This window comes from Myxocyprinus asiaticus, chromosome 5, assembly GCF_019703515.2.
Source record: "Myxocyprinus asiaticus isolate MX2 ecotype Aquarium Trade chromosome 5, UBuf_Myxa_2, whole genome shotgun sequence".
Lineage (NCBI taxonomy): Eukaryota > Metazoa > Chordata > Actinopteri > Cypriniformes > Catostomidae > Myxocyprinus > Myxocyprinus asiaticus.
In genome coordinates this window covers 14,509,627-14,534,925 of record NC_059348.1, presented here as the reverse complement: position 1 = coordinate 14,534,925, position 25,299 = coordinate 14,509,627, and the positions used below count along the sequence as shown (strand labels likewise).

The following is a 25,299-nucleotide window of genomic DNA, read 5'->3' as shown; positions in this document are numbered from 1 at the left end:
TTCTAAGTAAACCCTATAGACTGTTATGTGTGAAAATCCCAGGAGATCAGCAGTTACAGAAATACTCAAACCAGCCCATCTGGCACCAACAATCATGCCATGATCACATTTGTCCCCATTCTGATGGTTGATGTGAACATTAACTGTAGCTCCTGACCTGTATCTGCATGATTTTATGCATTGCACTTCTTCCACACAATTGGCTGATTAGATAACCGCATGAAAAGTAGGTGCACAGGTGAACCTAATGAAGTAGTCAGTAATTGTATGTTGCCTATTGCATATTTCTGGCCAGTTAATTTCAGCAAATCCTACAAACCATGATATTGAGAGCATGAGATCTTGGTGTCAGTTGAGAATAGCATGCTGAGCTAATTGATAATGTTCATCATCATAATGTTCTCTTCATCATTGAAAGTGTCAAGACATGGGGCCTTATTTTAAGAGCATCAGTGCTAAGCGCAGCACTATGAGATAAGTCATACGTGCAAAGTCAATAAGCATGGCCATGAAGTTTTGGTATTTTCGTGCAAACGTGTTAGTCTAGGTGCAAGCGGGTTTGACGAAACTGTGCACGCAAAGCGCTAATGGGCTGGGTCAAGTGCAATTTAATTCTGAGGCTCTTTTCCGGTTATTGCACCATCTGCTTCCTATTATATAGATCATTTCAAGGATGTAAACTAGAACAGAGTAATTAGAATGCTGCTGGCATGGGAGCACCTGTGATCCTTTAAATAAGGCTCTGAGTTAACATATTGTCTCAAAGAACATCAAACGTTTACGTGAAGTGACTTATCCAGACATGCTGTTGATACTGAGTGTCTACGTGAGAGAGGTGATGAAATTGTATGGTAGTTTAGATGCTCACAATTATTTTCTCAGCGGAGGGATCAAGAATATTGGTTCTACTATTATAATCAATGAAGCCATTCAATGAAGCTGTCTGAGTGACCTGCAGACAAGGTAAGGATTACTTTTTTTTGTGTGTGTTAATTTGTAAATCATTTTGGATAAAAGTGTCTGCCAAATGACTAACAGTTATAGTAAATGACTTGCTCAGCTTCATTCATAATCAGAGTAATCTATAGTCACTTTTTGAGCTCTACCTATCAAACTTACAATTAGTTGGCAAACATTTAGCTCACCTACCAGAGATAAGATGTGTTCTACAGTTGTTAGTACTGCACGTTTCCAGCCGTCTCGCCTCACTGCTGCGGTTCATGCGTCCATTTGCGGTTGCTTTTTCTGAGGTCCAGGCATCCAGGGAGCATCCAGCCATCTATTATTTAATAATGACATTTTAATACAATCACATTAATGTTAGTAAAGTTAATCGTGTTAAAGTCACTATGAATGAAGCACCTCTCGCTGTTTTTTTTTTTTTTTATGAGTTTGACAAGTAGGAAATGTTAAAGGAGCAAAGATGTCACTTCCTTAAACCGACGAATAGTCCTTTAAATGTATAGTCTATTCCCTGTCAAGCACCAGTGATTTAAGTAAGGGATAATGAACTGTCAGCCTGTTGTTATCGCACAATAAACTCTGACAGGGTGATCGGGATCTTGTATCACATTAAAGGGGTTTATTTTGCGATAACAACCGACTGACTGTACATTATCCTGCTTATTACATGGCTACTAACCAAATAAATAAATACATGGTCATAAAATATTGATTTGCGTTGAAATTATGTAATTTTGTTTATTTTATTTATTTATTTATTTATTTTGTATTTTCTCCCCTTTTCCTCCCCAATTTGGAATGCTAAATTCCCAATGCGCTCTAAGTCCTCATGGTGGTGTAGTGACTCGCCTCAATCCAGGTGACAGAGGACGAATCTCAGTTGCCTCCGCGCAGTCACTCAGCATACCCTGGATTATATCAAAGAGCCATGCAATAAACAAAGATAGCATATTCATAAGAAGTTGGTAGTGTAAATGGACTGTATGCCATGAATTAGAAGAATAGAAACATGGACTTATGTTTTTACATTTACATTTAGTCATTTAGCAGACACTTTCTTCCAAAGCTGGCTGATTCTTTTTGGCTGATTGAAGACCAGATGCGCTGCTGCATTCTGGACCATCTGCAGTGGCTTAATTGTGTTAGCTGGAAGGCCAGTCAACAGAGCATTGCAGTCTTGAAATGACCAGAGCTTGTGTAATGATGTAAAAAGTGTTATAATTCATCAAACTTTATTTTGTCACTTTGTTTAAGAAAAACTTTGGTTCTTAGCCAGGTGCAGGAAGACTAAGGGATGGTCCATTATTTCATTATAGGGGAGGAGTTAGGAGTATATATAAAACTTATGCAGAATGGAAATTGCGACTGTTTTACATAGCATTTAATCTCGGTGTTTATCACACATTATATCGCACTACTTCCTTGTACTGCATGTATTTGTTTAGAGAAATGTTTATGTTCTTTTGTGTTGCCGATGTGGAATACCCCCACCTTGATCAATGGTATATTCCCCTGGTGCTGCACTCTTCAGTCTGCGTGAAACATTCTGAAGAGAGGTATGCGTCTCTGTCAATGGAAAATTCGAACATGTTCCTAGAGTATATTAAATAGAAGTTACAATGAAATCAGAACAAAATACTTTGGTAATACTGTTGTTGACCCGGTTGTATGTAAAATTAAAGGTTGTACATGTTTAACACTTGACATAAATTGTATTGCTTTAAACGTGCGATGGTATTTCTATGAACGGTACTTCTGACGTATCAATTTATGTCCTATGTTCATTTTCATAAGAATAATTTGAGTTTTATTTCATTTCGTTGTGGTAAAATTAGTGGTTAATTCATCGTTCAAAGAGTGAAATGCGCGCCAGTAATCCACGGTGCATTTTGGGTAATGTAGTTCATGACTATATGGTTAAAGAAATTGAAACTGTGAATTGTGACTTTAGTATTGTAAGTTGCCTGCATATTAGAAGATGGGACAATGTACTAACTAAATGATGTATTTACAGATTGTGAAACAAGAACAAAGACATTTGTTGTAAAGCTGTCCCATTTTATGCTTGCAGGTATGAGTTATTGTGTTCATTTTGTTTTATTATTGTTTTATTAATTTTCAGTATTCATAAATCTTGTTAATTCTATATAAAAATATACCTTTGGGGTTATGCATTTTATTAAGTGGAACAATTTAAGATACTGTGAAGAAAACAAAACTTGTAATAGGAGTCTGCGTGAAACATTCTGAAGAGAGATTGTGAAACAAGAACAAAGACATTTGTTGTAAAGCTGTCCCATTTTATGCTTGCAGTAAACACCCAAGAAAAGGCACTACTGGTATTTGTCCTTATTTGGGGTTTGTCCTCTGGTGCGTCTGGTGTTCCGCTACACTTGGACCAGGAGCTGTGCAGCATATTCGGACAGGAAAGGGCTGATTTTCCTGATATTGTAAAGCGCAAACCTGCAAGACTGGGCGGTTGATGAGATGTGTGTTCTGAAATTAAGCTGGTCATCTACCACCACTCCACCACATCTATCAGGCTGTTCTGTTTGGTGTTAGTGTAGTTGAAACAAGATTAATAGTGAGGTTGTAGTCAACAGATAAGTTGGCTGGGATCATAAGGAGTTCTGTCTTGGCAAGGGTGAGCTGAAGGTGTCGCTCCTTTATCATTACGTTTTGCCATGTTGAATGCCAGGCACATTTATTGTGACGCTGCTTTTATATGGATGGGAAATTTGGTTCTTGTCAGGATTTAGATGTAGGCTCTGTTAAATTATAGAGAATGTAAGTATTATTAATCATGTTCATCTACTGACACACAAATCATGGCTAGTATTAACAGTGATTGTATTGACCTTTTAGTTTGGCTGTGGATTTTTGCACACATTTCACTTCTACCGGTCGATTTTGATTGTTAAATTTAATTAATTTATTGAAAAATCAAACCAAAAATATTTCTAAATTCAAGTTACAGTTTAAACACAATGAAAATATAATCAAAATAAAGAAGTGGTAAAAAACAATCATACCAAATCGAAACATTTTACCCTCTCCAATTTCTTCTACAGTTGTCTTTTGCAGTGGCATAAAAATCAGTCTACAACAACAGGTGGAAAAATACCAATACAAATTAGATCATAAATACAATTGTAAACATAGCCTAAACATGAAAATAATAATAATAATTGACAAAATAATCCATGGCCTCTAGAAAGTTTAACAAATCTCATATATTTTGTTTCATAAATGGCTACAACAGTTATTGTCATGGACATAATTTATATTTTCAGAATTTGGACATGAACTTAATCACCACCTGCTGGTGGTATCTCTAAACTGCAAATGCAAGAACTGAGTATAGACTGCGCTGAAATTACATGTGCTTTTGAAACGTCCTAGCGCAATAACCTATTTCTCTGGAAAATAGCAAATTGTGCTTTGTGCCACTTCATTAACAATTTTCACTTCATTTAACCAACAGTTTGCGCGCATACACCCACAGATAGCACAAACACTTCCACCCACAGCTACTTGCACTTTGCGCTGGCATGGAAATTGTGCTTAGAATTAGCACTCTCATGAAAATTGGATAAGACGTAGCGCATGGTCTTTGCGCATTGCGCTGCACTTAGCATGGTCATGAAAATGGAGCCCAAATTGTTCATGCTTTGTGAAGTCAAGGCCTATTAGAATGGATTGGAGAAGAATCTGACTTTGAAAATGCAAGTACCTTATGGTAAAAGTACACTAGACCACTGTTTATATTTTAAAGAATTTTTTTAAGGTTCCATTAGTTAGTGCATTAGGTATTATGAACAAACAAAGAACAATACATTTTTACAGCATTTATTAATCTTTTTTAATGTTAGTTAATAAGAAATGCAATTGTTTATTGTTAGTTAATGTTAGTTTATACTGCATTAACTAATGTTAACAAATACAACTTTTGATTTTAGAAATTTATTAGTATATGTTGAAATTAACATTAACTAAGATTAATAAATGCTGTAAAGGTATTGTTCATTGTTAGTTCATATTAACTAATGTTGTTAAGTAATTGTATCAAAGGGAACCTTATAATATAAAGTGTTACCAATAAAAACTTACTATAACTTTGTTTGTTCAGGTGATTGCTGATGATTGTTTATGTATGACATGTAAATTTGAGAGCCATGGCATTACCAGCAACGGCTATAGAGGCCCCCATTGGACCAACAGAACAGTGGATACTCTGAAGTCATGCTTCGTCTTGTGACAGTCTGTCAACGCTAGTGGATTGTGCTGAATAATTAATGAATAAGGCAGTAACAATCAGCAGACAGTGATCTGCCTCAATCAGTCTCCCTTGATTGTGTAACTTGTCTGCGTGTTTTATTAGTGATAACTATTTTGCGTACAATTGCATGAAACAAGGTGAAAAAAGGTGTGGCTATCTGAATTGGTTCGGATTGGTTGATCGGCTACAGGTTTGTCTGGTCAGAACAATGATGTCTCACACCAGGCTAATGTCCAAATAAGTGGTATTATCTATGCGAATTGTGTAGTTGTGTGAATTGTGTGTGGTTCTCTGTATAACTATACAACAAATGTCAGCACTCTTCTCCCATTATGTCTTAACTCTCCAAACAAACACCTGTATCATGTACTCTGAGAATGTTTTTTTTTTTTTTTTTTGGAAATGTCCATCTCTCACTTATCAGGCTTTATTACAGTATATGATATATGCTGAGAATAAGCATTAATACCTAAAAAGTTGCAGAGGACTTTAGGTAACTAGGAAGTTGGGACATCACTCAGAGTAGCAACGTTCTTTTGACAACGTAACAAGGAAAGTGACAATACAAGTAAGTCTAGACATTGCAGTAATACATTTAAACAAAGCTGACACTACCTCTCCTTTTAATTTCACTATAATAACTTTGTTTTGCTGCATTGTGATACAAATGATTAATTAGCGCATTTTATGTTTTTGATTAATATAAGTAATGAGTAATTATTAGGCATTTATAACACGAAATTTAAAATGTTCACTGATTGGCAAGTATGGTATGAAGGGTGCCCTTTTTATTCATGTTGTTATAACTGCATATCAATGCTTTAAAATGCATTTGTAAATAACTTATTAGTCATTAATAAACCATTTTATGAGCATTTAACAATAGGAACATTAATGTAAAGTGTTACCAGTTGGTAATATTGACTTTGACTGTATACTCAACTGGGGAGTAGTCAAACAACCTGGATTTGTTGAGTGTCACAGTCCATACTATGTGACAGACTGGATGACACAAACCAAGCAGCCTGAAGACAGGTGGTTAAGAATCACAAATCGTGACTTGCATGTTTTGATTGATGTCAATGAGAATGCTGCTTTTCGTATGCATGACTAGTTTAACCAAACCACGTGTTTCAGCTTGGGTAAGGATATTTGAGTAGGTCAGTCAACACAGTCCTTTTAATTACCTTTCAGCACGCAGATTAAAATAATACTGTGTGTGCTGAAATGTCACACTCAATTGTTGGCTTACATGTATTTTATAAATAATGCTATTAATTTACTGTACACACTACACACATGGCATTGTAACACAAATGTCACGTAAATGAGCATCACATAGAACTGCACGACCATTTGTTGATCCATTTCGCCATTACATGGTGTAAACACTTTGTCAGGTAGTCATACTTATACAGTAATAAAATATGTGCCATGGGAAATTTAGTGCAAAAGAGGACTACAGCCCAAAATAATGCTTTCCCAAGCTTCACTGAATGCACACTATCTGGCCTGATGTGCTTAGATCAATTCCAAGAAATTAATCTCTATTCTAATCTGTTGGTTACATCACATCTCTCTGAGGTATACTCAGGTCATCCAACTGTTTAAAAATGTGCCTCACAACACATCCAGAGTATTTAGGAGAAATTGGAGAATCTTTGTAAAGGTACCTCTTTGTAAAAATTTAAAGTTCTTTACCTCCAGTTAAAGTAAACTAGTTTCAGAAAGGCTTCCAAGGCATCATAACATCATGTCTTATAATCTTTAATATGTTCTGACAACAATGCTTATTTTTAGTAGATCTCAGTTGGTGAAAAGAATCAAAATGACATTAGAAATATACTTGGAAGGTAGACTGAAACAAGATTTCTTTAAAAGTTACCTTTATACTAAAAAGCTTCGGTTTTGGACATTTGGACACAAGTCCAATTTTCGTATTTGTAGAGGCTCTGTGCTCATGGCTTAAGCTTGAATGAAAAAATTGTCAACATTATCACAAGGGAATTCGACATGTTGCATTCAAAAGTTCATGTACCCTGAAATCAACCCCATTCTGCCATATTACTGACAAGCGCCATCCCCCATTGGACATTTTTGGATCAATTCACGTGTTAACACATTTCCCTCTAGCTCAACTGATAGCCAGGGGCGCCTTAAGGTACCTCTGGGCCCATGGGCTCGCAGGTCCGCGATGGCCCCATTCAAGTCGTTGGGGTGGGGGACTGCTGTGTGTTGAGCATGCGCTACATGGACGCCTTCAACAGTTGCGCATCATCTCCGTGTAAACAACTTCGTCTCCCGCTGTAGGTGTTTGGATGCGCTCCTCCCGCGAACATGGATGGGGGAAAATGGGGTGGCGGACACCACGTCCTGGGCCCATGGGAGTTGTGGGCCCCTGGGCTTCAGCTTGTGTAAGTTCGTGCATTAATGCACCCCAGCTGAAGTGTTGCTCGAGCAACATCCAAAACATGGGACCTTGTCTCGTGGGAACCAGGATGTAATTACATTCACATAAACAATTGAGCGTGATTTGAAGGTTGCATTTTCAGTCTTAAATTACATTTCTGCTCCACTGATGGTTAGGTTTAGAGTAGTGGTCGACCGATATATCAGCCGATATTCTGACTTTTTTAATTATCGGCATCGGCCACCAATTTGTTTCTTGAGGGATCTGAGAATCGCCTGCTTGCATGTGAAGCGACTGAGACATGTAAATTACCAGTCACAGTTTGTTTTGCTTTTACGTGCCATCGTGTTACTACAATAATAGACCGGTGTGCAACACAGTCTCATTTAAATGGTCCACATATCAGAGCCGCGGCAGACGCGTTTGAGCTCATAAAGTTAAAGTGCTTGCCTGTTTCATTCTCCCACTCTCTCCTCAGCAGTTCCCTGTAACTTTAACTGTCTTATGAGAAAAAGGCAAATATCAATAAAACTAATATCATATACCGTCTCTGCAAACATGTGCATATCTCGTTTAAACAGATGTAATAAACCAACCTCACACAACTTCAGATCCAGTGTGATGAGACAAGAGAGGAATGGGGATCTAAATGCAGCCTTTTTTAATAAAACAAAAGTAAACCATGTAACTCAGAACATAATGAAACAAAACACAGGGAATAAAGCACAGCATAATACAGATGAAGAACAAGGGCTTAAATACACAAGGGAAAACAAGGTAACGAAGAACACCTGGGAAACAGTCAGGGGAAAACCAATCATGAAAAGAAACTACAAAGGACTACAAAGCTAACAGGAAACAGGAACAGGGAACTAAACCAGAATTTCAACATAAAAGTCAAAACAAACAACATATGTGACATCCAGCATCCTGGAGCGCTCATTTATTTACCACTAAAGCATGTATTCTATCAGCCTCTCCTCAAATGTTCCCTGTCATCTTTAACTTCATTTTATAATGATCACGAACCTCACGAAAATCCAGCGTTTTCTTCCCGTCGAGTGCTCATCTAATATCTTCCTCTGAAGCGCGTATTCCATCAGCCAGAATCAAAAACTTCAGGATCAAAAGTTCCTCTCATTCTCAAATCATGACGGTCACTCCGTGACAATCCAAGTAGGCGATCCAGGCCGTTTAAACTGTCAGGAGATTGCTGGATCCGCACGAGCACATGTGTGCAACTTCAAAGCTGCATCCAAAACCAGGAAAATTCTGCCTCTGGAGGCTGTATACGGAGGTAGGATGAAAATAAGGCGCTTTTCAAACTGTTCGGAGACCAGTTTCCGTAAGAGTTCCATTCATTCAAAACAGCTGTCAATTAAGCCATTAACTGATTAGGCAGCAATGTAGCAAGTCAGCTGCCTACGTTTTCGGATGCAGCCCAAGGTAAAAGCGCTTCACATGTGCTATAAGTTAATGTCTTGTTCACTATGCACTGTATGTACAAGTGGTTTGATTCAGTATTATTTGAGAAAATGCGATTACTAACGTGGACATGCCATCCATGGTTGCTGGCCTACTGTGTGTACTGATATTTCCTTCTTCCTAATATATTAACAATTTCTTCATGTGCAAATAAATTACTAAAATTTGATGACTAAACAGAAATCTTAAGAAACTGCTATCTACCATTTAAAATACAATATTATTTTTTTAGTTTTGTGTGAAACTGAGTTTATATAGTGATAAATAAGAGTTTGTTTGTTTTTTTATTTTTGCAATTTTATGTTTGTTATTTACTATATTAAACTGTGTGATATGTCGACATTGTATCGGCCTATCGGCCACCCTGCACTCTGGATATCAGCATCGGCCATTAAAAAAATCATATTGGTCAACCACTAGTTTAGAGCTGGGGTTTGGTTTATGAGCTGTGGCGTGTGGTGGACTTTTGAAATGAGGAGGCCATCTCAGGGTTCGTTTTTAATTTGATTATATTTTTTATTTTTACAAGTCCAATGTAAATTCCTATTTCAGTTCCAGTTGACATTTAAATAGCTTTCAGATTAAACCCATACAAATCTGAAATCTGATTCATCACAACATACACTGTAAAAAATGTTGTAACGTAATTTTAACAGTAAAAGACTGTAAAAATGCTACAGTAAAAATAAAACGTTAATTGGTTAACAGGTAGTTACCTTGAAATATGCTGTAAAAATGTAATTTTTAGATGTAAAAAGTATGATTTTCCTGTATGATTAATGGTAAAAATTTATATTATGTTTAAAAAGAGAGTACATGTACTTTTTATGGTAAATTATGGATAAAATTACGGTTAAAAAAAATATATAATAATAATAATCAGGTGTTCCCAGAATTCCCTGCGTGATCCATTACATTTAATTATATTTTATGGGAATAGTTATGTTTCTTCTTATTTTCAATATCAGTTATGTACTTTGGGGTGTTCTGTTTTCTATTTAATGTAGTTTAGTTAATGTTTACTGCATTATTTTAATTTCACATGTGTTACCCTGATAGTGTTTAGTGTTTGTGTGAATGACACTGAGCACTGTCTCTACATGTTTATAGGTCATTGCTCCTGGAAGGGCCTCTATTGATGAACTTCATGTCATCATGTGCTCTTCTGTAATTATTATGGTGATTAACAATACATTATAAAGTGAAAAGCAGATTTTTGCTGCCTCCCACTGAAGGTTTATCCGCAGGGTGTCGCTGTTTGACAGAATGACTTTAGAAAGATGACTGCTATACACATTGTTTAGGCTTACATCTCATAATATTTCATTATTTTATTTATGTACAGTCGTTTATTTTTCTCACCCGAATTTTTGAGGAGGCATTGTCTTCTTTGCCTACTCAGAGAAATCGCTACTGTTTAGTAGGTAGAGTTAATAACATATGCATTCTTGTTGACTGTATAACAACATTTACAACTAAAAACAACATGCTTTTGGTGCCACTCTGTGGACCTTTCACCAGTAAACTGGTGCACACACATACCCATACATTCAACAACACTTCCAGCTTCGAACACTGGGGGGGAGTGATTTGAATTTTGGTAAGCACAGACCAATTTCAGCAGCAGAACTTTCAGCCTACTGTTGCCAAATTCACAGTGTGACCAGTCTAAAATTTAGCCGAGTTTAGCATGAACGTTAAAAAAGGGACAGTTTCTGTGTCCATTCCTCACAATTATCATATTTGAAGGTTTATATGTACTTTGTCTCCTACTGTGAAAATGGCAGAGTAGATTGTTAATATTGAAATGTGTTTTATATCCGAGCAGCTCAGCCTCAAAAACATATCACTGTTACAATTATCAGCAACTATCTCCCAGAGGATTAGCTCTCAAGAAGAGAAACATTATTCTTAGGTTAACGTTCTCGTTTACGTATACTTGATTCAGAAATCTGTTTTATTTATATTTAAATTGAAAGACTACGGTATGGTATCACACAAAGCATTTGATTTTGCTCATCAGAAGCGATTATTTCACAGCTTTTCACTCCACATCTCACAAGGATCGCTGTGAATTCTTCAAGTGTCTGTCACATGCAAAGATCAGCCAATGCAAATGACTAGACTGATTTCCTGAGATGAACAGTGTGCTGTCTTTGAATACAAGTTAAAAATAGACTGCAGCTGAATGCATTCACAGAAATCCCAACAAACTTTAAGCCTGTCCTACCTCACTGAATAATAATCTCCTCATGTGTTTAAAATTGAATTTGAGTCAGTGTGGAGAGAAAGTTGATTGGAAAGACTGGTTCTCCCTGTTTGATATGCGACCGTATGAAATGCATCATTCAAACAGATGGAAGGCAGCACCAATCCAGGCCTGTCATATTAAACCCCAGCTGTCATGGTGAGCAGTACACTCCAGTTTGAATGTGCAAACACTCCCCACTGACTAAACACACACACACACTGTCACTGGTGTCCAGATAATTATATAATAATGCATTTCACCTGGATCATATTAGTTCATGCTTTTTGGTTCGAGCCTTGTCTAACAAGAGTGATTTGTGGCGTTTCTCATGGAGACAGATGTTATTTTATCTGATTGTGGGCGGATTATCAGATCCTCTAAGCTGCGTCGACCGGACAGATACTGGGTTGCGAGTCTCAGCAGAGCTGATTACAGTGTCTGTGTTCTCTGGTGAGCAATGAGGATGGACCTCCTTTCTGCTCTCTCACAAACTAGATTCTAAGAGTACATTTACATGACAACGATGTACTAAAAACAAAAACGTTTTTCCTTTGCTTTTTGAAAAGTTTCGCGTACAGACGACAATGTTGTCAAACTGATCCCCGTTCACACGGATCCGCGAAACGACTAAAAACGCTGTATTATGCATGCCAGGCCAGTAGTTGGTGATGTCACTTTGTAAAGAAACACTACGCGCCTGTGCACATAAGCATGACATCATAGTTTTCACAAATTCACGTTTTTGTATGTTTACACGGAGACAATAATGGCATCGTTTTCAAAAACGTGCACTTTGAAACCCATTTTCAAAAGTTTGCGTTTTCAGGCCCCAAAACGCCATTGTTGTGTAAACGAACAGCCAAAACGCATAAAAACTTTTCCGTTTTTAGTTGAAAACATTGTTGTGTAAATGGCCCTTAAACCTTGTGAACTGCCTACTGCCTTCATAGCAGCATGTCCTACCAGACATGATGCAATAATGTTCCAGCAACATCCAATCTCTAAGTCCACAATGAATGCAACACTGGTGTGTGATGTGATGGTGTAGTGTGTCCGTGGGGTTGGCTCAACGTAACTGAGAACTGGAGAGAAAGTCTGTAAAAAATGCATGTGTTCACAGCAGACGATGCAATCTGGCGCAACTCCACAGAAAAAGAAACCAAGCAATCAACAGAATATCCTGTTGTTACTGATTGCTGTGGTTGTGGCTGGTTAGGACAAAAAGTATGCTTCAGTTGTCCATTTGCCACTACGTTCTGCAAACAGCGGGAGTGATGTAAATTTCGCCATCTACTCTGAAAGGCTAAAAGGCTTGTACACGTGCAATATGATACGTCTTGTAAAAACAAAAAATATCTAGGCTTAAGGCACCATATTACATCATGGAACCTCATGGATGTGAACAATTTGGAATGATCTGCATAGACAGCAACTCTGCACACCACACAAAATAGCTTTTCACATAGGAGACTTGACTCATAATTGATTTCAATAGGGTTTCACGTTAGCATGTTGCCAAGCTAATGCCTCAATACTGTAATAAGCATAAAAATACATAGCATACACAAAGATGGGGTAAAATAATAAATGTTTAATTACACTGAACTAATTTTATTGATACTTTTCAGTGTTGAATGAAACATCCATTCCTACTAAGGCTGTCATTTTAACACGTTAATTTAGTGTGATTATTTATTTAAAAAAAATAACGTGTTAAAAAATTTAAGCAATAAATAAAGCTTTCTGATCTTAAGTAAATTGTGCAATAAAGAATTTTTCATACTAGCAATTCAAGCTTGAAATACCACCTTTTTCGAGTCACAGTCAGCAGGGGACAGTCCACGCAACTCTAGCTGTACAGGTGACAAACCACACTTACCGAAAGCAGGAAATTGTTGTAAAATGTGTAGTTGTTTTGATTATTACATATTGAATTATCATTATTTTGATGCCTTTCTCAGTAAATATTCATATATGTGATTAATTCAAATTAATCAGCATCCCATGTAAGTAATTTGAATTACAATTTTTTATGTGATTGACAGCCTTAGTTTCTATATAATTAACATTTCTCTTGCCTTGTATTCCTGCCTTGTCCTTTGAACTTGTTTTACTGAGCCTGTCTCAATGCCTTAGAATTTGACTAATGAAAGGTATTTTAGGCCACGTCCAGACTATTATGTTTTTGTTTGAAAAAGAAAAAAAAAACATTGATTTTGCTACATTTATGCCTCTCATCCACACTAGAACAGCATTTCCTCCACCAAAAATTGAACTATTGTAAACTATTGATTCAGCAAACACTTGCATGTTTGTTCAAAAAAGAAAGTGAGGAACTTACAGTCATTGCATGCTTTTGCTGTCATCAGAGGTTCTTTTGTGAATTGAACAGTCCAAGAGGTCAATAAAAATTGCCAAGTGCTTCTGCTGGAAAACACGATAAGCAAAGTTGGGAAGAACTATACTTGGAAAAAATAAAAGCAATCAGCAAAAAAACTTTTCTAAATAAAAGCTTTTTATTATTATTATTATTATTATTATTATTATTTATTTATTTATTTATTTCTTAAGGTTAATTTAACTCATTTAATTATTAGTACATTTTTTTCTTATTTAATTTTACTTCATTCAAAATGGTCATGGCAGTTTGTCTGAAAGAACACAACACGTTTGGATGTATTACACATGATTTACACATGGTTGGGAGCAGGTGTACATTTTATTCATACCAACTAGCATTTTGAAAATACGAAAACTTTCATGAATCCGAGAATTTACGTCAGACTGGCTTTACAAATGATTACACACACACACAAAAAACATTCTGCTCATGTTTCATGAATGAGGCTCAGTACCTTTTTAAGCAAGGGACAGCTTCTGTGGCACCCCTCAGTTTGTAAATATTAACAGGAAGCATGTTTACAGGAAATATGCTTACAGAAGCTTAGCAGGAAAGTTGGCTAAAGGGTTTGAAGGCAGAAATCTTCAGTTAAAGCACTTCAATTTGAGCTGTAAAGTTGTCTAAATCCTCTTTTTGAGGTGGGACTACTTTTTTTGGTGGATGACTTTCTGGTTATGTGTTTATGAAATACAGTAATATCCAGCAGTATTTACTTTTATTTAAGAAATGCAAACAAGTAATCATGTTTAAAGGAATTTAAAGGAATATTTCACCAAAACATTCATAATTTACTCACCTTCATGGATTTTGTTCTTCTTGACATGTTTGAATGACATCGTAAGTAAATGATGACAGAATTTAATTTTTTTGGGTAAACTATTCCTTTTCAAAGCAGAGAGGTAATTATTCTACAGATAAAATGTACATGACCTCCCAGCCAAGAGGCCAGCTTTCCTTACAGTCTTAGACACTTCCTTTTTATTTAAGTTGAACTTCCACCAAAATCAAATATTTGGAGCTCTGTTCATTTCCCAGTCTGCCTATCAAATCAGTCTGGAGTGGCTCAAAGGTCAGCTGCTCTGTGCCGTAATGGCTTCCTGGCTCTGCTTCAAAAGCTGCTCCCTCTTCCCTCCATGGGTCCTCCGCCTGACCGTTGCCATGGTTTCTAAGGTTGAAGGGGTGAGTCTGAAACCTGCCTGTTGCCTCCTTTTTTTTTTTTTTTAAATCTTTGCACAGATTACCATCTGTAGATGACGTAGATCTTGCACAGAATCAGATGAAGTGCCAGCTATGAGATCATCTGATCTTTTCAATAAGAAGGAACATAATATCAAGCTGCTGATAGCATTAGAGCACCTCTGTGGCATAAGAGTAATTTAATCAATGGTATAAAGACCTGAACATCAGAACAACATGTAGTCATTTAGCACATAGTGTGGCAAAATACAATTTCCGTAAATCAGTTAATTGCAGACATAAATAATTCAGTCTGTTTTTCAAGGTGGTGTACTGGTGTTTGTAAGTGTGTGAAGGTGACAGGCACTCTCTCCATTCATACATCGTGGCTCTCCTCAGGTCTTTGAGGGTTCGCTATCACCGAGCATCAGTCTCTTTTCCCTGCCAAACCTCCCCATCCCACCCACCTCAGAGCTTTGCACAGCTCATCAGTCAGCCCCGCCCACGGCTGCATCGACAACCTATCTGTCATTTTCTGCCACGCCCCCGAGACGTGTTAGCAGGCAGTACAATAATGAGGCAGCCCAGCGGATAAAAATCTCTCCTCATTCAGCCAACTATTTGCAAGGGTCTGTGAGCTGTGATTTAAAAAACAAAAAAACACTTGGGCATACAGTAAATGTACATTTTGAAAGCATTAAGTTCAAGCTAATGGGTGCTAAATTTGTAAAACATGCCTGTCTATTAGATGTCACCAATGAATAATGGAACCTTCAAATTATAGCACTTACTGTATTCTAAAGTTAAATGATGCTGAAATGTTGAACTGTTATGTCTGGGCCTTTACAGAGAGAGAGCATTTAAGTCAACATAAAATGCATTCACAACCCATTTTAATTTGTATTTATGATTAGAGGCCTGCATGGACATTAAGTTGAAACCCAAATCTGGTCATACCCGAGACCATGTGATTCAACCGGTACCATAAAATTTTAAGTCTGAACCCGTCCCGAACTCTCTTTTCTTCTCCTAACAAGTAATATTGGTTGTAATAGAGTGCGGGCTGCCCCAAGATATTGCAGTTCTTGTAACTTGACACAGTGTTTAAAAAATGCAAGGTTCCTGCATGTGATACAGAAAAGTATTGAGACATCAACGGTCAACGGTCAAAGACATCCATCCAGTGCATGTTTAAAAAAGCAGATAAATATACATAAAAACACATTTGGTGTAAACAGCCCATTCTCGCCTATTCGAGCGTGTGTAAATGAAATTATTTTAAAATTAATTATTTAAACATTTAAAAATAATTGTACTGTAAATAAACAATATATATAAGAATTATATATATATATATATATATAATACAAATATTTACAATAATAGTAATAATATTTTTTGAATATAAATTAACCCTAAAAATGCCAAGTATATATAGGTACCTCCAAAAATTAATTTATTAACACATTAGGACCCACATAATATATTTCCATTTTTTTTTTTTTATATATATATATTGCTTTTATTTTCAATGTTATAGCTTGTAGAAATCATGAGAATAACATTAAAAAAGATAGGAGCAAAGAAGTTCAGCTGCTTTCTCAAAAAATGCTGCCTTTTCACTTTTAGATAAAGATTCTGAGTTGATGCCAGACTTTATATGTAAAGTTGTATGTCCTCAGTGTTTGCAGGTCCCCCTTTTCAATATTTATTTCACCAAAAATTTACAGAATCACTCATTGCTCCTCTCCACAGCCTCCTAAATGTTTGTATTCCCCAGGATACAAAAACCTTTTTAGGGTTAAAAACATAAACCTGACCCAAACCGTAAGTTATATTTGAAACACTGACCTGAACCCGACATAAATGATCCCCGTCGGGATCGGGTCGCGTAGCATACCTCTAATTGAAAAAAGATTCGTCAGTACTTAGTTTTATCATGAAATTATTGGATAATGAACAGGGGTCTCTATATAACAGGTGGTTGGAGGGGAGGGATTGAAAATAAGACTTTTTGTGAAGTCTTATTGTGAATCGTTTCAGGAATGTGTAAAGTATACAGGCTCAATTTTGATCAAAGAAATTCTTGAAACTATTTGTGTCTTACCGCCTAGTTTTCTCTGACATATCTAGCTCAAGTGGAAATGTCTATTTGATGCAGAAGACTTTACTAAGAGGTTCATAATGAGTTTTTGGTGCAAAGAGATCAATCTTTCTTCTCCAACCTCTTACCTATTTCCTCCCTTCCTTTTTTAAACACTCTTTCCATCTGGGCTCTCTGTAGTTGTAGAACTTTCTCCTAAGTACATCTTCCTCTCCGTGCTAAGAATAGCATCTGTTTACTTTGTTCCACTTTCCTCACTACTTTCATTGTAAGCTCTTTTCTCATGTTTTTCTGGGCCAGCAGTGATATATCTCTTAGCTGAATGACAGATTTTTCTCCTCTGAACTATTTTTCTCAGTCTATATGTAGAAAGGACTCGCCGTTCAAGCAATAAGAAAGAGTGCTTAATTACTATATGGATTGCTTTTTGAAGTGTATGTGGAGGGGTTGGATGCCCTTTGTTAATGCAGCTGTATATCCATATACGACCAAGGCCACAGTCTGCCAATAATACATTACAGTAATATGACTAGCATACAATATCCAGAGCTGTGAATAAGATTTATAACTGAATGAAGAGCATTATAAAACCAGCACATGTATACACAGTGATCATATACAGTATACAGTATACAGTACATTGGACAGTACACAAATAAAAAGAAATGCTTGACCTTCATCATGTACACTACCAGTCAAATGTTTGGACTAAATTTGCAACTATAGTTTTGATGAATTTCTTAACAAAATTAATAATTCATTGTTCATTATTTCAGAAAGGGATAAGTTGGACTGGATAGTGGAGGAAAAGCACCCATAAAAAATATAAGAGAGTTGTGATTTGTTTAACAAAAATAAAATAATTAAATTAAATAAATCCATTTGTGTTATTCAATAGTTTTGATGACTTCACTATTAATTAAAAATGTTGAAAAGTATAAAGAATGACTAGATGTGTCCAAACTTCTGACTGATAATGTATACTGTAGCACTCTGTTTGCCTCCTTTTCAAAATTGTCTTTTCATTTATTACAGACACTGTGTCATTTGTTCAGTACTAAGTACACTTGATGGACTCTGTTCTAGTCTGCACTGCATTATAAAGGGTGTAATGATGGCTTATTTGGTTCTAAGTGGATACCTGAAAGGGCCTCATTATCACTGGTTGACGTATTATGTAGCTATTGGTTTCTGTGGGCAAATAGCAGCACAAACCACCCCATCAGTGTCCTCTTACTGCTGTACCACCTGCTGGCCACAAGGGATGCTGTAGCTCTCAGTGTTGTTCTATTGTTGCAGCTGCTTCAGCGCATAGTTTGGCAGGTTGCATTAATCTAGCGCTGAGCTACATATAGTACAGAAAATTCTATGATATAACAGACACCACATTAGATAGTGTCAGATGGACATGCTAGGGTGTCCACTGGCGGCCAAAAGTTTGGAATAATGTACAGATTTTTCTCTTATGGAAAGAAATTGGCAATCAACTGATCACAGTGTATAGTCAGGGCATTAAAAATGTGAAATATTACTATTAAAATGTGAAAAAAAATAAATAAAAATGTTCAGAACTTCTTAAACTACTTCAAGGAGTTCTCATCAAAAAAAATCCTCCACGTGCAGAAATGACAGCTTTGCAGATCCTTGGCATTCTAGCTGTCAGTTTGTCCAGATACTCAGGTGACATTTCACCCCACACTTCCTGTAGCACTTGCCATAGATGTGGCTGTCTTGTCAGGCACCTTACAGTCTAGCTGATCCCACAAAAGCTCAATGAGGTTAAGATCCATCACACTCTTTTGCAATTATCTGTTGTCCAATGTCTGTGTTTCTTTGCCCACTCTAACATTTTCTTTTTGTTTTTCTGTTTCAAAAGTGGCTTTTTCTTTGCAATTCTTCCCATAAGGCCTGCACCCCTGAGTCTTCTCTTTACTGTTGTACATGAAACTGGTGTTGAGCGGGTAGAATTCAATGAAGCTGTCAGCTGAGGACATGTGAGGCATCTATTTCTCAAACTAGAGACTCTGATGTACATATCCTCTTGTTTAGTAGTACATCTGGCCTATTGTTGAATGAACACAGTATTGATTCCTGTCATAGCTCTCCTTTGTGCATTAATGAGTACATGAAACTCGTTCACAATGGCTTACGTTAAAACATTGCTAAAGCAAAAACAGCACAGCGTCTCGTATGAACAATGCAGTTTCTACCAGAAAGACTTGAAAAGCATAGCGTAAAAGGAAGGACAATTTATTGAAAATTCATTGCAAGAATAATAAAGAATAGTTCTTTGGCATAAGCCCCTGTCCGACGGTCCTGTGAGAGATTGCGCGAACCATCAAATCCTGGCGGGGAAGACGGCAGGGGCGAGGAGCCTGCCCCCCGTCGGATGGAGACTTGCTGGTGGTGGAGGGGTGGAGGCAGTTGCCACGTCAGCACCTGAAGGCAGCAGTGTGGTTGGCTGCTGACAGACATATAAAGTGAGAGGTATATAGTGATTGGTTAAACGAAATTATGAATGAAATGATGACGCGTACACCACGAGTCTTCCTGACAGAACTACCGCTTTCGCTTCAATTTCTTTCATGAACATGTGAACACCTGAGATTCTCTCATGCATTTACGAACGTGCAACTTGCTCAGCCCCTGAACATAACATTTGTGCAGACATCACAAATCCCTTTTACTTTTTCAATCCCTCCCCTTCAACCAACTGGCTCCATTCTGGTATTTAACGCACACTTTTCACGATCCAGTCAGTATTTTTTTTCTCCATTGAATATCCTGTTTCACTCAGAAATACGTTATGAAAGTAAAATGGATTGCGAATTGTGCTTGGTGTTGACTTTAAAATGGTACGATGATGTGTTCAGACAAACATAGAAAACTGGTAGCATCAATATGAATAATCACTTCATAAGAGGAAGGGAAGGAGACCTAATCAGCCTCAAAATGAAACCAAATACCAACTTTCCTCTAATGTAATTTCTGGGTTCAGGCTAAAACTATTTATAGCGTCTCACACTCTCAACATTGTGGAGGATTGATTGTGTCATGTAATGAGTGTGTCAGCGTCGTATCCTAAAGGCTGATATTAATGAGCAACAGGGATCATTTTGTCCATTGGGTCATGTCAGACAGGAAAAAAAAAAATAAAAAAGAGCAGTTTGCAATTAGAATGGAAAAGCCCCAAGCAACACTTTATCTAATGCTGACTACAGGAGCCTCTGTAAGACCAAGATGAGTGTGTGACAATTAGATTTTCCTGGAGGATTCAGGTTGCTGAAATTTGCTTTAGTTAAACCTAGGTGACTATAGGGGTGTTGAAGGATAACTTCTTTTGAAATTATAAAATAGAATTCTATAGGAAATATATTCCGAGGCCACGTCCACACTAATCCGTTTAAGTTTGACACCTCAAAGTTTTCCGTTTCTTAAAGTCATTGTTTTCCAGAATATGTGGAGAGCGTTTTCAAAACTCTCAGTTTTTAGTTAAGGAAAACACTGTTCCAGTGTGGATGAGAGGCATAAACTTAGCAAAATCAATGCATTTTCAAATGAATTAGTATGACATGGCCTGAGCCAAATTACAAGTTACAGTGGGATCCAAAAGTCTGAAACCACACTGAAAACGTTTTTTTTTTTTTTTTTTTTTTTTTTTTTTTTTTTACACTGGGAAATAAACAGTGTTCTGATTTTGAAAACCTTTAATTAAGAGAAGACATATTTAAGATTCTGCACAATTTATAAGTCACTAATCAAATGTAAGCCAATTGTATCTTGATGATAATATTATCCAGTATGATTTGAAAATGTTCCAAAGAGCATCTTGTGCGCATTATGTTTGCTGTTCATCTGTTTTTGTAAATAATTTTAAGTAATCCTTATGCTGTCTACATTAGATAGTTCAAACAACTTTGTTAAATAGAGGTTGTCTGACAAAATGGAAGTTGGATTTTCATTTTCACAGTGAAAGCAGGAACTATTATCTTTTGTACACAGCAGTTAAAGGGATAGCTCACCCAAAAAGTTAAAATTCTCTTAAGTATTTACTCACTCTCATGCCATCCCAGATGTGTATGACTTTCTGTCTTCAGCAGAACACAAGCAAAGATTTTTAGAAAAATATCTCAGCTCTGTAGGTCCACACAATAAAAGTGAATGGTGATCAGACCTCTGTAGCTCCAAAAATCACATAAAGGAAACAGAGAAGTAATTAAAAAGACTTCAGTGGTTAAATCTATATCTTCAGAAGCGATATAATAGGTGTGGGTGAGAAACAGATCAAAATTATAGTCTAAAATAAAACCCTAAATCTCCACTTTCACTTTTACATCTGAAAGTTAAAGTATAGATTTAGAGTAAAAAGGGCTTAAATATTGTTCTGTTTCTCATCCACACCTATTATATCGCTTCAGAAGATATAGATTGAAACACTGGAGTCTTTTAGATTACTTCTATGTTTCCTTTACATGCATTTTGGAGCTTCAAATATTTGGTCACCATTCACTTGCATTGTATGGATCTAGAGAGCTGAGATATTCTTCTAAAAAGAAAGAAAGTCATACACATTTGGGATATCATGAGGGTGAGAAAATGATTTAGAGAATTTTTATTTTTGGGTGAACTATCCCTTTAATATGGTTAGTCACATATTGGCTTACATTTGATGAGTGTCTTAATCACATAATTTTGCACAAACTTAGTTGTCAGACTTATTGCAGTCCATGCCAGCTCGAGTGTGTGCTGTCATTAAAGAAAAAGGGGGACATACCAAATATTAAGATATTCTGAAATTCATATTCATTTAAATTCAACTTGTCATTCATATTCTAATGTAATTTATAATCATAAAAAAGTATAGAATTAGAACAATTTAAATTCACCATTCACTAATGGTCTCAGCCTTTTGGACCCCACTGTCTGCTGCTCCAAAATGTCATGTGCCTTTCATCCAAGTGAAAACTGTGCACCATGTAATCAGTAGGGGGCAGTGCAACCCTCCAGGAAAATTTCCTTTAGCTCTCAACAAATGGAATATACTTCATGTTATTCGTGAGAATGTGAGCCATAAAAGAAGGATATAAAGTGTTTATTATCCTTACTGGCATGCATCAAATACATTTTAACCATTTTTGATTCATGAATTATTAAATCACATGGGAAAAGCATATGTCTTTTGACTGCAAAAGCATATGTCTGTTGCAATAGAAGTTAATACTAAATATTCCAGAGGAACTTGATGCATCACTACTTTTGTAAGCCATGTTAACTTTATGTTGTCATACTGTAAATAAAAAAAAAAAAAAAAAAAAAAAAAAAACACAATGACATATAAAGAGGACAGTCATATAGAATTCAAAGTCATATAGTGGGGGGTCAAATGTTCATCAACCATGGTGCTTTCAATACACCTTGAATTGTTAAAAATGACTTTTAAATATCTTTCCACTTTAGTGGACACCATGCATTAGAGAGTTAAAAAAAAAAAAAAATAAATAAAAAAAAAAAAAATAACAAGCACTTCGATAGACATAGCAATAATTAACTATACTGTTGGATTGCAATGTACACAGTCAGACAGAACCCTACATTATGTCATAACTATTGTGCAAAACTTTTTATTGCATTGTGTGTACATCAGTGTCCCTTGTCAGGTAAGAATAGTAAAGCCAAATCTATGTTTCTCTTCACAGCATGGGAGTTGTGTTGATGTTGTTTGTGAAGATCAAGCCATGTAGAAATAATGTTTTGTGCCACACAGGTTGTCATGTATTGATTATGAAATGAAGGCAGGAGGTCACTGGAACCAAAAGGAATCAAATCCACAGCACAGGCCTTTGTTTTGAATTTACGTGTTCTCTCCTCACACAGTGAATAAAAAATAAATAAATAAATAAATAAAATAAAAATAAAAACATCTGTATGTGCATTCATTTTCAGTGTCATTGTGTGCACTTTCATTTGTTTCCTATGGTGATAGTGAGGGGAGTTCTGTATGATATGAAAAATGCTGTAGAGCAGGGGTCCTTAAGAGGGGGTCTGCAACAGTACTGCAGGGGCTCTGGCAATTACTGTTTGATATCAGAGTAGTTTTAGTGAAATAATTAACATATGTGATAAAAAAAAAAAAAAAAAAAAAAAAAAAAGGACATGATTATTTTAAGTTCAACCAAAGCTAAAGTTATGAAAGTAAAGTTTCGCTAAACTTTTCATCGTTCCTCCCACATGTGTTAAGTAAAATTAAAACTTAAAGTACAAACATTTGTAAGTAATGATATTGAATATTTTAAATGCTTTGCAAAGTGAGCAGCGTAAGAAAGTATGTACATATATTAATATGGTACTATATGCATATTATTATAGGCCAGGCTTAAAATTCAGCACTCAATTTTGTACAATATGTAACATGGATCCACCGATCTATAATTGGCCTGAAAAAGGTTGAAGACTCATGTAAAACAAATGATCAGAGCCGGCCCTAGCATTTTGGGGGCCCATAGCATATTTTAAAAATGGGGCCCCCCTACCTACAAGTATACCTATCTATACACACCCAACATTAACAACTAATCAAGTTTAAATTGCGCAAATATGTCTATTTTTTTCTTTCAAAAGCATAAAGCTAAAAAATGCAAATCTATCAACTAGTTTATCAGCACAGCTATAACCACTTCAGAAGTACATAAAAAGAACATCATTGTTTCATATATTTAATGAAATTCTGTGCAAATGAATAAGAAAGAATTAAATTACCAAATGAATGTATGGTACAGTAGATGATATTTGCCAGCTTGGTCTCATGAAATTTACGTGAACATGACAATATTTTTGCAATTCAAAAAGTATGTGCTGTATAACACATTTGGTTGCAGGTTTCCAGTGAAATGTCCAGCTGGGGGCACCAAAAGCAAATAAAATGGTTTCGTATTCAATCGTGGTTTTAAGGTGTCTTTTAGAATAAACATTTTAAAACATGCCTCCCTAACCTAAAACCTCTGCCTGCACCTAACCAATGGTGTTTTAAAGTATGAGAAGTTAAAAAAGACATCCTTACCTTATCAATGCTTAAATCTAACCATTAGTGTTTTAAAATGCAGAAGCGAAATGAAAACCCACATTTTCTGAAGCAACCACCTCATTTAGTCCTGCTTCTACGACTCTGTAATGTCCCGTGTCAGCTTAAGATCATGGCTGGAATTGAACCACAGTCCTCCAACTATAAGTCCAATGCCCTGTCAGGTGAGCTACCATGCAAGTTACTTGTGTTAGAATAAGTGTATATATGTAGGTGAGTCTGCAATAAAAGCATTAAAATGTATCATTTTTCAAAAGATGAAAAGTGTGTGGATATCATAAAATAGCAGGGTCTGAGTAATAGAGAGAAAAGTAAGTATATATAAAGTCATAATCAGCTATTCAAGTCATGATTTGAGTGAAAGTGAATAAAACACACAGTTGTTGTAGAGCCTCTAGTGTTCATTTCTCCTGGAAACTGCAGGGAATTGTACCTGGAGACACGTACAGTATAACAAGTTTTGCAAAAATGTATTTAGAGTCACGTTTTCACTGTGAGACCAGGTTGATATTTGCACTTACTGTAAATAGCGACACATGCTATTTGCACCCTGGTATATAATAAAACAGTATTTTATTTCATGAGTATTGTGATGGAGCTTAACTAAATCGCTGCAGCGGGACAAAACGCACCTCAGAATTAGAATCAGAATGAGGTTTATTGCCAAGTGTTCTCACGTACACAAGGATTTTTGTCGGCGAAAGAGTTATTTTTTTTTTTTTATTTTTTATTTTTATTTTTTTTGGTGATAGGAGAAACAAGTGCACACAGAACATTAGAGTGAGACACAGAATATAAAACAAGGTAAGAGTATAAATAGACTGTGATGAGGAGGAGGGCGGGGCTGGGCCGTGACTATGCATGCCCGGCCCCCAATCAGGCTAATCAGCCAAAGAGAGGGATAAATGCAGCCGGATGCGGCAGTTCGGGAGAGAGAGAGCCACATACAGCTGCCGTGTGTGTATTTGTGTTTGTGTCTTTTTGGTTAAGTTAAATATTACTTTGACTATTTGACCGATCACAACGAGAACACCGCGTTTATTTTCAATGATATCACACTTCCCTTAGACACTTTATTTACACCTTTTGTGTTAATTTTTATTTAAAATAAATGACTTTACAATGGCGTGTACTGTCTGTTCTCGATGACAT

At 36.3% G+C, this 25,299-nt stretch overlaps 1 protein-coding gene across 2 annotated transcripts in view; it reads left to right on the top strand.

Moving 5' to 3' along the window:
* LOC127441627 (dipeptidyl aminopeptidase-like protein 6) overlaps nucleotides 1–25,299 on the top strand; it is a 220,770-nt gene that overhangs the window by 74,533 nt on the left and 120,938 nt on the right. The window lies entirely within an intron of this gene.